Source organism: Thamnophis sirtalis, unplaced genomic scaffold (genome assembly GCF_051295495.1).
Source record: "Thamnophis sirtalis isolate CommonGarterSnake01/CBP01778 unplaced genomic scaffold, rThaSir2_p1.2 scaffold_6, whole genome shotgun sequence".
Taxonomy (NCBI): domain Eukaryota; kingdom Metazoa; phylum Chordata; class Lepidosauria; order Squamata; family Natricidae; genus Thamnophis; species Thamnophis sirtalis.
Genome location: NW_028261386.1, coordinates 66,368,163 through 66,383,557, shown reverse-complemented (window position 1 = coordinate 66,383,557; position 15,395 = coordinate 66,368,163). Strand labels below are relative to the sequence as shown.

The 15,395-nt window shown below is 38.3% G+C and overlaps 1 protein-coding gene across 1 annotated transcript in view; it reads left to right on the top strand.

Annotated features, from left to right (window-relative positions):
* The window catches only part of FMN2 (formin 2), a 183,540-nt gene that overhangs the window by 46,801 nt on the left and 121,344 nt on the right, over positions 1-15,395 (top strand). The window lies entirely within an intron of this gene.

Below are 15,395 nucleotides of genomic sequence, written 5' to 3'. Positions count from 1 at the left end.
CTTTGGAATTCCAGATTTAGTGCTCCATGCATTTTTTAATACAATTTGGGGGGAAAAAATCCCAGGATAACATGAAAATCTAATTAGATTACTATTTTAGAATGCAAACCTGAAGACAGAATCTGTATTATTTTTTCAGCACTTAAAAAATAACCTAAAAGGAATCTTTATAGCAATAGCAGTAGACTTATATACCGCTTCATAGGCCTTTCAGGCCTCTCTAAGCGGTTTACAGAGAGTCAGCATATTGCCCCCAACAATCTGGGTCCTCATTTTACCCACCTCGGAAGGATGGAAGGCTGAGTCAACCCTGAGCCGGTGAGATTTGAACCGCTGACCTGCTGATCTAGCAGTAGCCTGCAGTGCTGCTTTTTAACCACTGCGCCACCTTGGCTCTCAATTTGAGGCTAAATAGCCTCAAATTATTAATCATGAATATCTTAAAAATCACCTTGTTTAAAATAACCATCTTTTAATTGCATTATTCAACCAGACAAAATTTTGGTTAGATTTGTGCTGAGATACTTTAACTGGGTTTTCAGGATGTTTCACAAATACTGTATTTACTAGATGGTATGAAGATATAAATTATGTTTGTAGTGTTTTCTTTGTGCTTGTATCCAGTTAAAAGCTCCTGTGGGCCTCTCCTCACTGATGAATTGTTTTCTATCTATGATTGTGTTGGCAGAAAACTATACTTGCATGAGAATGTTTGTCCTATCCTGCTTTTCTTACTGGGGTCACCTGGCTTTCTTTCAAGGCGATAGGTGGCAGAGCCTAATAATATTTTATAAGTTGGAACCAGACAGCTAATAGGGACTTGAATAGCATTCTGAATTTACCTTACAAGTAGCTTGACCTATGCAATGATTTGCTGAAGTTGCTCCCTGGAAGCTTCCAACCCATTCTAAATGCATTTGGGAACTATGACGGGTGGGACCTAGTTGGATTTGAAGTAAATTGGGAATGTTTTGCAGTTGGAGTGGATGAAGGTTTGATAGTGCTACTCAATTGATTTGGGTCTGGCAAGGAAGTATATGTTCCTTCAGGCAATTATAAAGAGCAGATAAGGCCTTTCCATTACGTTAATCATTATGCAACTCAGGAATGTCTATGGAGGTTCTCAGTCATCCAGGTCATGGTTATCCCAAAGATATTTCAAGAGGCAACTGGACTTTCTGGTTTTTCTTTGATGACGTTTCACTTCTCATCCAAGAAGCTTCTTCAGCTTCTTGGATGAAGCAGCTTCTTGGATGAGAAGCAAACCATTTTCAAAGAAAAACAGAAAGTCCGGTTGCCTCTTGAAAAAGCACCTTTGGGACAACTCAGGGATGGTTAGGGTTATTAGGCAGAGACAGAAGAAAACATAAAGCCAGGCACTGATTTCCAGATAAAGAATGAGATAGGTAAAAGGCAGTAGATAAGCCATGGGTAATGAAAAGAAACAAAAAGCCAGAATTGACAACTATAAATAAAACTGTCAGGCCAGCAGGCTTCAAATAGACTTCATGAGGAAGAGAAGGAAGGATCCGGTATCCTTAATAAAGCCTCGCGGTATTCCATGGCAATCATGATGGTTTTGCTGTGTTTCAGTTTCAAAGGTAAAAAGTTGTTTGAGCATGCAAGGCCCAAAGCTGGTACCTGGCTGCCAATTTTTAAAGTGATGTCACCAGATGTGGGTTCCTTCCCAGATGCACAACCAGTTCGCTTCACATGCACGCACCAGATGCACGTGCAGTTTATCAAATATTGAACTTCTGCATTGCAAGCAAGGAAAAGAGCAAGGATACCAGCTGAGGAGCAGAAATTCAATCTGCCGCCACTGATCAGCTGGGCTTCAGAAACAGAAATAAAGGTCAGTGTAACCCAGGGTAGGTGGGCGGGCCCACTTTCATGGACACAGAGAACCGGTTCGCTCTCGGTTTGCAGTCAGCGCTAACGGTTTGGCTGAACCGGTCCGAACTGGTAGGAACCCACCACTAGATGTCACTTTACCCAATATTATGCAACTGCTTTAAGAAGTTGTGGGCAGGTATTACATTTGCACCCCTGCATGTTTCTAAGCACTTTTTTTTGGGGGGGGGCCTTCCTTCTGAAGTTACTATACAGCCCTAAGAGTCACTACTAGAAAGCTTTCTTGATAGAACACTTCCAAAATATTTTAATCTTTAATTTGATGCACATTGTGTAAATTTAGTATTTAAATCTAATATTTGGAGCTATCATTTAGAAATGATTTCTTTAGATGTTTCGTCCTATTTATTTTGCCAGGTAGTTAGCCGACCTTCTTAAGATTTGTGCGACAAAGCTAGAACCAAGGTAAAACAAAAAAATTAGCAGAATATATTTAATATGAAGTTTCTGTAGGATCTCTATTTAGGCACTAGGTGGCAGTTGTACATCTCAAAATAAGTCTTGCAGATCCAGCCAAGTGTTTTTCTTCTGTCAAACTTGTTATTTTTAGTGGGGATATTTATTTATTTGAGGCAGATATTAGTGATTGTCTGAATTGCTGCAGTGGTGCCTCCATTATGTCATCACAACTGGTCAGCTTTTCTTGAAGTCTTATAGCTGTGAAGTCCCACGTATATTTATTGCCCTCCATGGAATAAGGCCTGAGAGGACTTTGCCCCCATAAGACGCCCTGATTTATTTATCTAACTGTATTTAAAATAACTGGGCTGGTGATTTAATATTTCCTTATGCTAAAATAATTACCTAATTTATTATAGACAATAGTAAACATAATCAACTTGTCATAGAATTTTAAAAGAAAGGAACACTGTTTTAATAAACATACAAATTGTAATAAAACACTGCACTTAAAAATTGCATGAAAACGGAGACCAGACACTTATAATCCCAAAGTCTTTAAAGCAAAGAAGGTTTGGCCATCTTATGCAAAGCAATTGAAGGAAAGCAATTTGACATTTGTGGAACAACCCAAAATATTCTCTTTCTCTCTTTTTTTAATTAAATAAGAAAATTAATTTTCTGAGAATATTGTAACACAGTGATGAAGATCTCAACAAGTAAACAGTTTGATACAGGAAAAGCACTCCTTATAACTTGACATTAAATACAGGTTATGTGAATATAAGGATCTTCCTAGGTTTAATAGAGCTAGAAGTAAAGAGAATCCAAATATTGTAATAAATCTCAGTCATGTGGGGAATTTTACCATACATTCCAAATCTGAAAAGTAATGTTTAACTCTATATGCTATTCCAAGTTTGAGATGTAGAAGGTGGTTTTAATTTCATACATTGAGCATTAAAAAAAAATTCTGTGGTTAATATACTCAATTTTTATAGGGTATCAAAATAAAAAAATAATTTATTCCATAAGATTTGTCCATTTTAAAAAAGCATTATTTTAAGGGAAATATTTTCTTTATTGTAATTGCAGTGGCAATATTTTACAAATTATGTAAAGTATGAAAGAACACATTTTGATATAGTAATATAAATCAGGGGTTGTAAATCAGATACTATTCAGTGTAATTATTTGAAGAGCTATAATTTCATTGGAATAGCCGCCCCCCTCTTTTGTGCCAATGTATTTGTATTTTGAGTGAAACTTTCCTTAAAAGTTTTCAAATATAGAAAGAAGTTTTTCTATGTAAAGAGCTATAAATACATTTATTACCAATTCAGTGCTCTGAAATACCTTAAAACATATTGACTGGATAGAAATATTTTTAAATATGTCCTTGAGGAAAAAAATAATTGTACAATAATTACAATCTTTCTTATAATAATAGCTTCCTAATATAAAAATCGGTACATTGCATTTTCAAGAGGAATTTTCTGTTCATTAAATTGTTAGAATTCAGTTATCCAAAGGTAATTGTTACAAAGTCAGTTGAGAATTTGAGAAGCTGATAAGAGATACAAAAATTTCTCAAGACTCAAAAGAACCTTTTCCGTTTGGAACAGGGTTTTATTTTAAGGAACTTTCTTGCCCTAAATCATCTCTAACAAGATTAGGGGCAATAACAACAGTAAATTGTCTCTCTGAAAATGATTGCTGGGTTTCTAATAGATGTATCTGGCATTATTAGATATCTTTACATTTGCTTTCTTTTGGTCTGTGTTTTTAATAGTTCTTAAAATAGCTTGTCCATGAAATATGATTTTCCAGGGACCGACATATAAGAAGTGAATTTTGGGTTAATGCAAAACTGATGGGTGCCATGTTGCAGTTCTTTTCATATTTTGCACGGGTGCAGAATGAGATGATGTGTGGTTTTCCTTTTAAATATTTGTAATCATTATTTTGTAGCAGTTAACATGGTAAACATGAACAAATTCATTGTTACATATATAATTCATCTTACCTCCAGATTTTTTTAGGCAATGTGTTTAATAACCCTTAGTTATTTAATTCATATAACAATAAACTTGAGTTAGGTTCGGCCAAGACACACCCCCCCCCAAAAAAGGAGTGGCTCTAAATCATTCATATGGTCAGGTGGAGACTTGAACTTGGGTTTTCCTGTTCATACTCTACCACTTTAATTGCCAAAGCACACTGTCTCTCCAGTGGTGGGTCTGGATCCTGTCACAACCAATACACTGTGCCAGGACCTGGCATACATCACGGGCATGTGCGTTGTGCACGCATGCGCACCCACTGCCCTGCGATGCTCCAGCTGCTCAGCAGAGGTTGTGCAGGCGCTGTGCGCAAGTGGCCTGGTTAGCTCAAATAGAGGTAAGGAACTAGGGCAGGCGGGTGGGCCCTCCAAAGCACCGTTCCGGTACAGTGGCCGCTGCTCCCAACCACCACCAGGGCGCCTGTACCGGGGCGTACCAGCCGCAACCCACCACTGTGTCTCTCCCATTTGGACATGAGTGTCATAATAATGGCCATTTCCTTTATTTATTTCCTTTATTCATCAAGTTTATATGCTGATCCAATAATACTTACTATGAGTGAGTTACATATCCTCTCTTTATCCACAATGTTAAAATGAAACATAACAATTCATCTAATAAACCTATTAGCCACAAAACAATAAAAATCATAAATAACAAATGTATTACCATTGCAAGAGGAAACAATCACATAACGTATCCATCCATATCAGGGGTGAAATACTCTGATGTCTGCTACCAGTTCGCATTGCTACTGGTTCGCTTCGCATGCATGTGCACTAAATACGCACTTCACGTGCATGTGCACTGCAGGTGCTACCGTGCAGTGCTGAAAAAGGATTAAGTCTTTCTGAGTCTGCAAAGATAAGTAGAACAGCGAGAGAGGGGAACAGCTGTGCTGCGTAATTTAGATTAGCTAGAAAGCAGGATTTTCTGCTTTCTAGTGAATATAAATCATGTGGCACAGCTGATCGTCGCACAGCTGATTGTCTGAACTACTAGTTTGCCTGAACCGGTAGCATTTTTTTTTACTACCGGAACCAGTAGCATTTCATGCCTGATCCACATGATTTGTTGGAACAGTCATTATGAAACTACCTTAAAACCCAACAGAGATTGGGTCAGGCAGGTGTTGGAGGGAATGTTGTTCCAGACAGAAGAGCTTCATTTGAGAAGTGAGGCCCCAATTGAAAATACAATTATAGATGGCAATTTCCTAAAGAAGGAATCTGAAGAAAGCCCATTTTCTTCATATTATTGGACAGATAGGTTCAATAGAGAGTATGTTAACTTCCAAAGATACCCAGATACCCAGGGTTTTAAAAGTAGCAATCACCACCATTAATCTGTCCAATTTAGATTTTTACTTTACTTCTTAGTTTGAAATCAAAATGCTATTAGGCTCGCTCTTTGATTTCTGCTTTATAGAAATCAGAATTGTCAACTTTGATTTCAGTTGACTTGAAGGAGCAGAAATAACAATACATCTTTTTCCTACTTACTATACAATTCAGTTTAAAAATGGTTTTTACTCAAACTGGAGTTTACTTTATATCTGCTGAATCCGATTTATATAATTATGGATATAGACATATCTTTGATTTGATTTGCATATAATACAAACACATATTTGCATTTATTTTACGTTTTATATTTTGAAAAGTATAATTGTCTAATTAATAAACATGAATGAATGGTATAATGCTTAAATTAGACAGATTATAGCAGAATAATTCAGTGTGAGATTTTGATGAGTTGATATGTAAGACAAAGGAGTTGATATATGAAAGTTGAAAAGGGAGGGGATGATTTTAAAAAGTAAATAACAAATGGGTAATATTAAATATTAGATAAAGAAAAATATATTGTACTGTAAATCATGTTACATCACAATCATTTATTACAAGAGACATATGTTCCTAATATTTCTTTATTAAGTCTTCATGATGGAAATAATAGTAGTAATAATTTCCTTTCCCAGAGACACTGGTAAATCTCTCTGGAAATGGACAAACGTTTTGGCAGTCTTAAGTTCAACATTAAAATGTTGTTGAGATATAAATAAATCTATCAATGGGTAGAAAGGCTTGGCAAGTGAAGAGCTTCAGTCTCTCAGAAAATGCGACTATCATGAAATTCTGCAGTGTTAGGCAATTCTGAACTATTTGCAGGGCAATTTAAAGAAGTTGTAAGATATTTCAGCAACTCTGTATGCCTCTAGCCCAGGGGTGTTAAACTCACGGCCCATGGGATGGATGCATCACATGTTGGCCACAAGGGTTCCGCAAAGGCTAGAAGAAATGTTATGCTTTAAATCTTCAAGTCTTGCTGGTCGAGGTCCATGGCCACAAAAGGGGGTTTGCGGTGAAGAAAAAGTTGAACATTACTGCTCTACCTGAAAAAAAGTGACACTGATTATTAGAACAGCACGGACAATTTATAACAATTCATCCCAAATTGCATATTTCCAGATGATCTCACCTGTATTGTCCTTCCTTCATTAGTTGTCCAGCTATAGTAAGGGATTGTAAGAGCTGTAAGGCAAAATGTCAGAAAGGACTCAATCTAGGACAGGGGTATCAAACTCACGGTGGCATGACATATCAGAACTTTTTTTCCCTTTGCTAAACCGGGGCAGAGCCAACACGTGACATATGCCACCCGTGGGCCGTGAGCATGACACCCTTAATCTAGGACCGGGATGGTGAACCTATGGCACGCGTGCCACAGAGGCACACAGAGCCATTTGTCAGAGCACGCGAGGTGAGTTCAGCCTTTTGTAAAGCCATTTTTGCCCTCCCCAGGCTCCAGAGGTTTTATAGCAGCCTGGGGAGGGCGAAAAGAGCATCCCTGCCCCCTGGAGGTCCTCTGGATGCTTCAGGAACTTCCCTGAAGCCTCAGGAACCCCCCAAAAAATGGCCCTATGGGCAAACAGAAAGTTCAGGAATGGACTTCCAGTTTGCTCAAAGGGTTGGTTTAAGCCCTCCGGAGGCTTCATGGACCTTCAGGAGGACTAAAAAGGACCCTACAATCAAACCGGAAGTCACTTCTGGTTTGCTTGGAGAGTCGGTTTAAGTAAGGTGACCAGATTTTCAGATTGGTAAAGAGGGACACCTTTGACCGGGGGGGGGGGGGGGGCTTGATTAAAAATTTTATACGGAGCAACAAAAATTTTCATATAACGCAAAAATAGTATTGTAATTTTTTTATTTCAACATAACTACAATTTACAAATATAAATTGTAACTCTTGCCAAACATCAAGAGCCAAGGTGGCGCAGTGGTTAAATGCAGCACTGCAGGCTACTGCTAGATCAGCAGGTCAGCGGTTCAAATCTCACCGGCTCAGGGTTGACTCAGCCTTCCATCCTTCCGAGGTGGGTAAAATGAGGACCCAGATTGTTGGGGGCAATATGCTGACTCTCTGTAAACCGCTTAGAGAGGCCTGAAAGGCCTATGAAGCGGTATATAAGTCTACTGCTATTGCTATTGCTATTGCTATCAACATTTTGATCACGTGACCATGAGAATGCTGCAATGGTCGCTAAGTGTGAAAATGGTCGCTAAGTGTGAAAATGGTCATCAGTCACTTTTTTCAATGCAGTGTAACTTTGGTCACTATATCACCTTTCTTGCCACAGTTCTTAAGTGAATAAATGCAGCTGATAAGTTAGTAACGTAAGTGAATCTGGTTTCCCAAATTGCCTTTGTCAAAAGGCAATTGAAATGACCCCAGGACACTGAAACCATCATAAATACGAATCTGTTGCCAAACATCAAAATTTTGATCGCGTGACCATGAGGATGCTGCAACGGTCGCTAAGTGTGAAAATGGTCGCTAAGTGTGAAAATGGTCATCAGTCACTTTTTTCAATGCCATTGTAACTTTGGTCACTAAGCCCATTATACCACCTTTCTTGCCATAGTTTTTAAGTGAATAACTGCAGCTTGTATTTCGTATTTTGGATAGAATCTTTTTTTTAAATAGTCTAAGACAATTTAAACAAAGAATCCACACAGAATAAAGCTATTTTTAAAAATCCTATGCACAATAAATAAAATATTATTTTAAAATACATTTAAAAAAATAAAAGAAAAAAACCCAGCTCACTTACCAGCAGGCACAAGTCAATCCAGAATGATGTAGATGTTAATACAAAGAACTGATCAAATTAAAATGGTGAAATTAGTCAGGGAAATATTTTGCCACCATTTTTTCTTCCACACGAGCCGACCTCCAACCTCTGTGTCCGTCCCCTCCAGAAAATCCAGGAAGTAACACTCACAGCCCCTCTAGCCAAGCATTTCCTGGAGCTCTAAGGTACTTGGTCATTTTTTCTTATAAAATGAGGTAAAAGGGGCGCGGGAGGGGGGTCTGTTTTCTTGCTTTAAAGTTTTAATATCTTCAATGAAAGTACTGAGACAGAGAGAGAGAGAGGTTAGACAGAGTGTCTTTTGTCTTGCCCCGGTTAGGATTTCTTAAGCAAATCCATTGGGCTTTCAACATGAAGCCAGAAAATCGGGACTTTTTTAAAATGGCCCGGGACACGGGACAAATTGTTATAAAGCGTGACCGTCCCGCTGAAATCAGGATGTCTGGTCACCTTAGGTTTAAGCCCTCTGGAGGACTAAAAAGGATCCTATGAGCAAATCGGAAGTGACTTCTGGTTTGCTTGTAGGGTTGTTTTCTGCCTTTTGGAGGCTTCAGGGAAGCCTCCTGAAGGTCCCTGAAGCCTCCGAAGGGCCTCCAGAGGGGAGGCTCTTTTCACCCTCCCCAGGCTCCTATAAAGCCTCTGGAGCCTGGGGAGGGCAAAAAAAGCATGGAAAATGGGGGAGAGCTTCTCTTGCGCACATGCGCTCTGGGGAATTGTGTGTTGCATTATGGATGTGGCACGCCCACACATGACCCCCCTGTGCTCCCCCACTTATGGCACACGAGCCAAAATAGGTTTACCATCACTGATCTAGGACATGAAGAATTCAGACATGGAATTATCATTTCTATTTTAGAAATAAAATAAAACCTGGAGAGTGAATAAACTTTGCCATTCAATTTATTCATCTTCTACTTAGGGTAATGCCTGGTTGTACCATTGTGGCCAAACCAGTTTAGAAGGTAGTTTTGCAGCAATATTTGACTTTACCAACTGTGTTGAGAGCCAAGGTGGCGCAGTGGTTAAATGCAGCACTGCAGGCTACTGCTAGATCAGCAGGTCAGCGGTTCAAATCTCACCGGCTCAGGGTTGACTCAGCCTTCCATCCTTCCGAGGTGGGTAAAATGAGGACCCAGATTGTTGGGGGCAATATGCTGACTCTCTGTAAACTGCTTAGAGAGGCTTGAAAGGCCTATGAAGCGGTATATAAGTCTACTGCTATTGCTATTGCTATTGTTTGGATTCAGAACGCATCTCTGTTTGACTCTAAATGGCAGCTATGAGTTTATTTTTTTTAAGGCTTGATTTTTATATCAAGAGGAACTTGGTACTTTGTCCATCTTTGATATCATTATCTGGGGTTTTGCAAAAAGGTTGTGGTTCCATGCTTCCATGTAATACATCTGTTTTATGCTTAGATGAGTTAATTGTATATAGTATATAGTTACTGATACCCAGTCTAGGGTAAGGATGGCATGGAATTCTTGAGTACCATATTTAAAGGGAAATTGTTAATCCTTTTCATGTCACCTTTACAAACAAATTCTAGATTTCATTGAATACACACAAAAATACCATTAATTTGTTCTGCATTAATTAATTTGTTCTTCATAAATTATTTTGCAGGTATTTTATCCAATATTTTGCTGTTTGTAAATCTTTGCAGTATTTTTAATCTTAATGCGTACCTGAATGAGAACTTTCAATTTTTTGCATATGTGACAGATTTGTGGAATCTTATGTAAAACAAACTAAAAACCTATTGGATTACCTAAATCAAAATAATCTGCTTTTCTAAAGAGAAATAGCTTAGTTTAACTTTTTTGATTATACAGTATAAGTGGGTATTGAAAATTATTGTTGTTAAACTTTAAAAGTTCTTTAAGATTCCTAAAGACTTTGATATCTGCAAAAGAGACTTAAAAATCAAATTTAATTTTAAACAGACAAGAGAAACTGTCTTCAATCAGAAATGCCATCTTTTTTGTGTCTTATTGTTTAATAACAATTTCTTCATGTTGGAATTGGTTTGTACGGATGTTATAAAATTAAAGGAAAGAGCCAATCCAGTGTTTTCTTCTTTGGCTGAACTCAAAGGAAAAATTCTATCTTTCCACAAATGAGATTTTTAGATAGTATAAACTGAATTATTCTTTTTAGTGACATTCTAAATGTTATCTCAGATAATGTTTTGTATGAAGAAGGTCACAGACTTGTTTTTCTTGAAGCAGTTCTTTCATCTGCTCAGTGGATGGATAGATTCAGAAAAAAGAGGCAAGATGTTCTCTCTGAGAAAATGACGCCTTGGAGAAGATTTGGGACTAAAAGTCTTTTCCAACCTGTCCCGTCCTCCCTTCCCCCAAATAACTTACTAAACTTTTATAAGCATATTTTAAATTTAATATTTATCTCAAGATGATATGTGTTCAGACTGAACTGATGTTTCCATACTTGGCTTGCTATCCCGATGGATCAATTAAAAGATTGAGTGCAATTGTGTGAACCAATGAACTTCAATAGAACTTGATTATTAGCAGATGTGTGCAATGGCCTCCCTTAATTGTTTTATAAGACAGCCATTTCTATCATGTACTTAACCATGCCATAAATATAGTATTACTGTGCCTTAATTTAATATCCATATTTTTGCCTACATGGACATTTCTGGGTTTCTGGTTTGGCACTTTAAACTGGGAGGCAAATTCTCTGCAAAAAAAAGAAGAAAGAAAAGACAATGCTTGTGAAGGAGCCTTTCTGTCTATACAGTGCCTTTTTGGTCTGTGTAGGTCTCCTACTAGCCTGCTTTTGTCTCTACTTCTCCAGACAAGCAAAGATCCAACTTCAGCTCTTCTTAAGGATTTGTGTGGCTTTGGGAGGATATAAGACAAACAAGCATTAAAAACCACAGTAAATGAAAGCACATAACTTTTCTGTTCCTGGCATGCTCCAGTGACATTAATATTGCAGAGACTGACTGTCCTTATGTCTCTGTATCAGTGGATCATACACCATTCTTGGCAGGTTTATGTTGGACATTTTTTAAAGTATACAAATAATGGATAAGCAACCTTTGTCATGTAGTTGTGTATCTCCTCGGTCATTCTGCTGTTTTTTTCATTATCACCCCCCCCACCGCCGCCTTTTAGAAACGATGATGTAAGTAATGAGGAGGCACATTAAACATGTTTTGTGTGTGTGTGTGTATAATGTAAAAAATTCCTTCATTAATGTTGATTGTTTATTTCATTTTTTACGTTAAATCGAAACTGTCAGCCTATAAACATTCTTGTCTTTGAAAGCATCCTTGTTTTTGAAATGAATTCCCATAAGTCTGTGATTTGCTTATAATTTTGTGGTTATGAATTCCGGAAGAGTAATCATGTACGTCTGCAGCACAAGACATGCTGTGGTGTCAAGCCCAACTTCTGTCAAATTGGGGTGAAGAAGTGGGGGCAAAGTTGAACAAAAGAAAGAGATAGACAGACACTGCGAGAAGCAGAAGCAGAATAGTAATGTTTGGTTTAACAAGTGGATACTATACAGTATGCTTACTATATAATATGCTGGAGGTCTTCAAGAAAAGGGTGAACAACCATTTGTCTGGGATGGCATAAGGACTCCTGCTTTGGGCAGGAAGTTGAACTAGAAGACTCCAAAGTCCCTTCCAACCCTGTGATTCTATGATTGTTTGTGTGTCTGTGTGTGCACGCGCACGCACGCCCACATGCGTTTGCATGCATTGTTTTTTTTTCTGATGTTCTCTGCTATCCAACTATGGGTAGTGATGATGAAACTTTTACACAGGTAACAAATTCATTGGTATGGAACAGGTACTTGCTCCGAGTAAAAGATCCAGCCATATTCCATTATTTTTAGAATAGACTTAGAACTTAGAATAACTTTATTGTCACTTTGAAGGTACACTAATCAGCATACATTAAAATGAAATTTCATTTCATGCAGCTCTCAAAGGGTCGCCACCTACAATATACACTACATAAACATGACAAAATAAATAAATAAATACAAAATTATACATATACCCATATATATTATATGCCACAGAGAAACAACAAAGTCTAGTTCAGATGTATACCAGTGATGGGTTCCTACCGATTTGGCCCGGTTCGGCCAAACCAAACCAGTAGTGGCATGCCGGCCTGGGTCGCAGAACCGGCAGCAACCCAGGCTGCCCATGCTTCCAAACCTGTTCCCTGATCATTGCAGTCGCCATCTTGTTTTTGAGTTCTGCACATGCGCAGAACAATTTCTATTAAACTGTGCATGTGCACAAAGCACGCATCCAGCAGGTGCATGCAAAGTGCGCTCATGAGTGAACCGGCAGTAACACTGGCTAGAACCCACATAGGGGACAAAGCCGTTACAGAATCTGGTAGTCCTGCTAGAAATACCTTGAAACCTCCTCCCAGGGGGGGGGCAGCAACAGAAACAGATGGTGAAGTGGGTGTGTGGGATCTCTAAAAAATGCTTTGAACTCTAAGCACATAGCACTTATAAGCAGTATTCTTAATAATAGGAAGCAAGCTTTCTATCTGAGGCCCTGCTTCGACCAAACCAAACAGTGATGCAGTTGGTTAAAATGTTCTCAATTGTGCCTGGACAGAAGGAGAAAGATGTGCTCTCCTCATCCGACTCAGGAAATGCAGACACTGGTTTGCACACTTCACTAAGGATGATGTGTGGAGAGACCATTTCAGATTCTTAGTTATCTACATCCCCAGATACTTAATACTCTTGACCACCTCTAGAGCTGCATCCTTGATACTGAGTGGAAAATGACTATGCCTATTCTCTCTAAAATCTACAATGATCTCCTTTGTTTTATTAACATTTAGAAACAGATTAGTTTTATTGCACCAGTCCACCAGTGCCTTCACCTCTTCCCTATATGTATCTTCATTGTCCTGGATAAGACTCACCACTGCCATGCCGTCCGCATACAATATGATTTGTAGCAGATTTGACACAGCAGTTGTGGGTCATCAAGGTGAACAGTAGCGTATTCAAGACACAGACCTATGGGGAATCTACACTCAAGGAGTTGGAATTGGAAACTTTTCTTCCAACTTGCACAAACTGGGGCCTAACAATAAGGAAATCCAGTATCCAATTACATAAAAGAATATTAAAACCTAATAGGCTCAGCTTGTTCACCAAATGCTGAGGAATGATTGTGTTGAATACCCAACTAAAATCAACGAACAGCATTCACACATGGGTATACTTCTGTTCCAGGTACGGCAAGTTAAGATGAAGCACATAGGAAAGTGCATCATCTACAGAGCGGTTCTTCTGATAAGCAAACTGTAATGAGTCAAATGTGGGGGGAAGGTGTGAAATCATATAGTCCTTTACCAAACTCTCAATAACTTAGTGAATAAGATCATCATGAAATTTGCTGTTTATAAAGCACAACAAGAAACCTTATGTGATTCAAAGGAATGTGAGTAAGTCATGATCAGCTATATTCACATGGGGTTTGCTAGAAAAAAAATCAGTGCAGTTAACTAATATCTCACCAGGTGCCCTGGTGGTGCAATGGTTAGAATGCAATATTTCAGGCAAATTCTACCACAGCTTGGAATTTTATTTTGATGGGGCTTAAGATTGACTCTGTTTTCCAGCCTTCCGAGGTCAGTAAAATGAGGACCCAGATTGTTGGGAGCAATAAACTGACATTGTAAACTGTCCAGAGTGCTGTAAAACACTATGAGGTGGTATAGAAACCTAAGTGCAATTGCTATAGCTCTCTCTGAAATGCATGCTACAGTAAACGTTTTCTACAGTGCTGCTGACATTTCTGTTTGTAGATGTTACAGAATGGACTTGATTTTTCTGAGTCTTTCATATTACACCAATCAACTTTATAGTTAACTGATGTTTCTTCATGTTTCTTTCTTCTTTTATGTGTCTATAAAACACAGTGACTGTCAATGTCTGTGTTTCTTCCTCAAATAAGCAAACAAAGCAAATGCAACAACAGAAAAAAAACATCCATGATTTTAATTGAAAATTTAATGAATGAAAAAATTGGCACAAAATGTAATTGGAGAAACAAACTAAGTTACCCTTTCGTCTCTTTCCATTGTACTCTTTTAGAGCTTTAGATGGCTTTTTTTTTTTTTTTTGGCTTTTTCAAACATCCCAAATCAAAGTGGCTCCAGTGGTAAACACAGGCTTATTTTAGCATTCTTGTAGCCTGTTATTTGCTCTATGGGATTAATCCCAAATAGCTAATGCAGCAATGTTAATCAGACAAAATCACTAGGCCTTTATGGAGGAGCAATGCAGATATTTTCCTTTATACTCTTCCAAATTTGATAGTTAATGTTTGTGCATTGGTGCTACCTATTAAACTTGGTGAAATCAGTTGCAGCTAAACACCAAAGACAAATTGCATTACAAATGTTTTTCTGATACTGTGACTTAATTTCGGGTGGATGTGGTTTAACTTTCTTCAAATTAAATACATTCCCAATTAAACTGTTTTAATAGCATAAACTATTAGTCCTTATTCTTGCAAAATGAAACTTTAAAAAGTACATGCATTGAGACATAAACTAGGAAAAGCAGCTTCCAAATGGCTTATGGAATTGAGCCATGGTGGCGCAGTGGTTAGAGTGCAGTATTGCGGGCTACTTCTGCTGACTGCCAGCTGCTTGCAATTTGGCAGTTCAAATCCCACCAGACTCAAGGTTGACTCAGCCTTCCATCCTTTCGAGGGTGCGCAAAATGAGGACCCAGATTGTTGGGCTCAATATGCTGACTCTGTAAATTGCTTAGAGAGGGCTGTAAAGCACTGTAAAGCAGTATGTAAGTTTAAGTGTTATTGCTATTGCTATTAT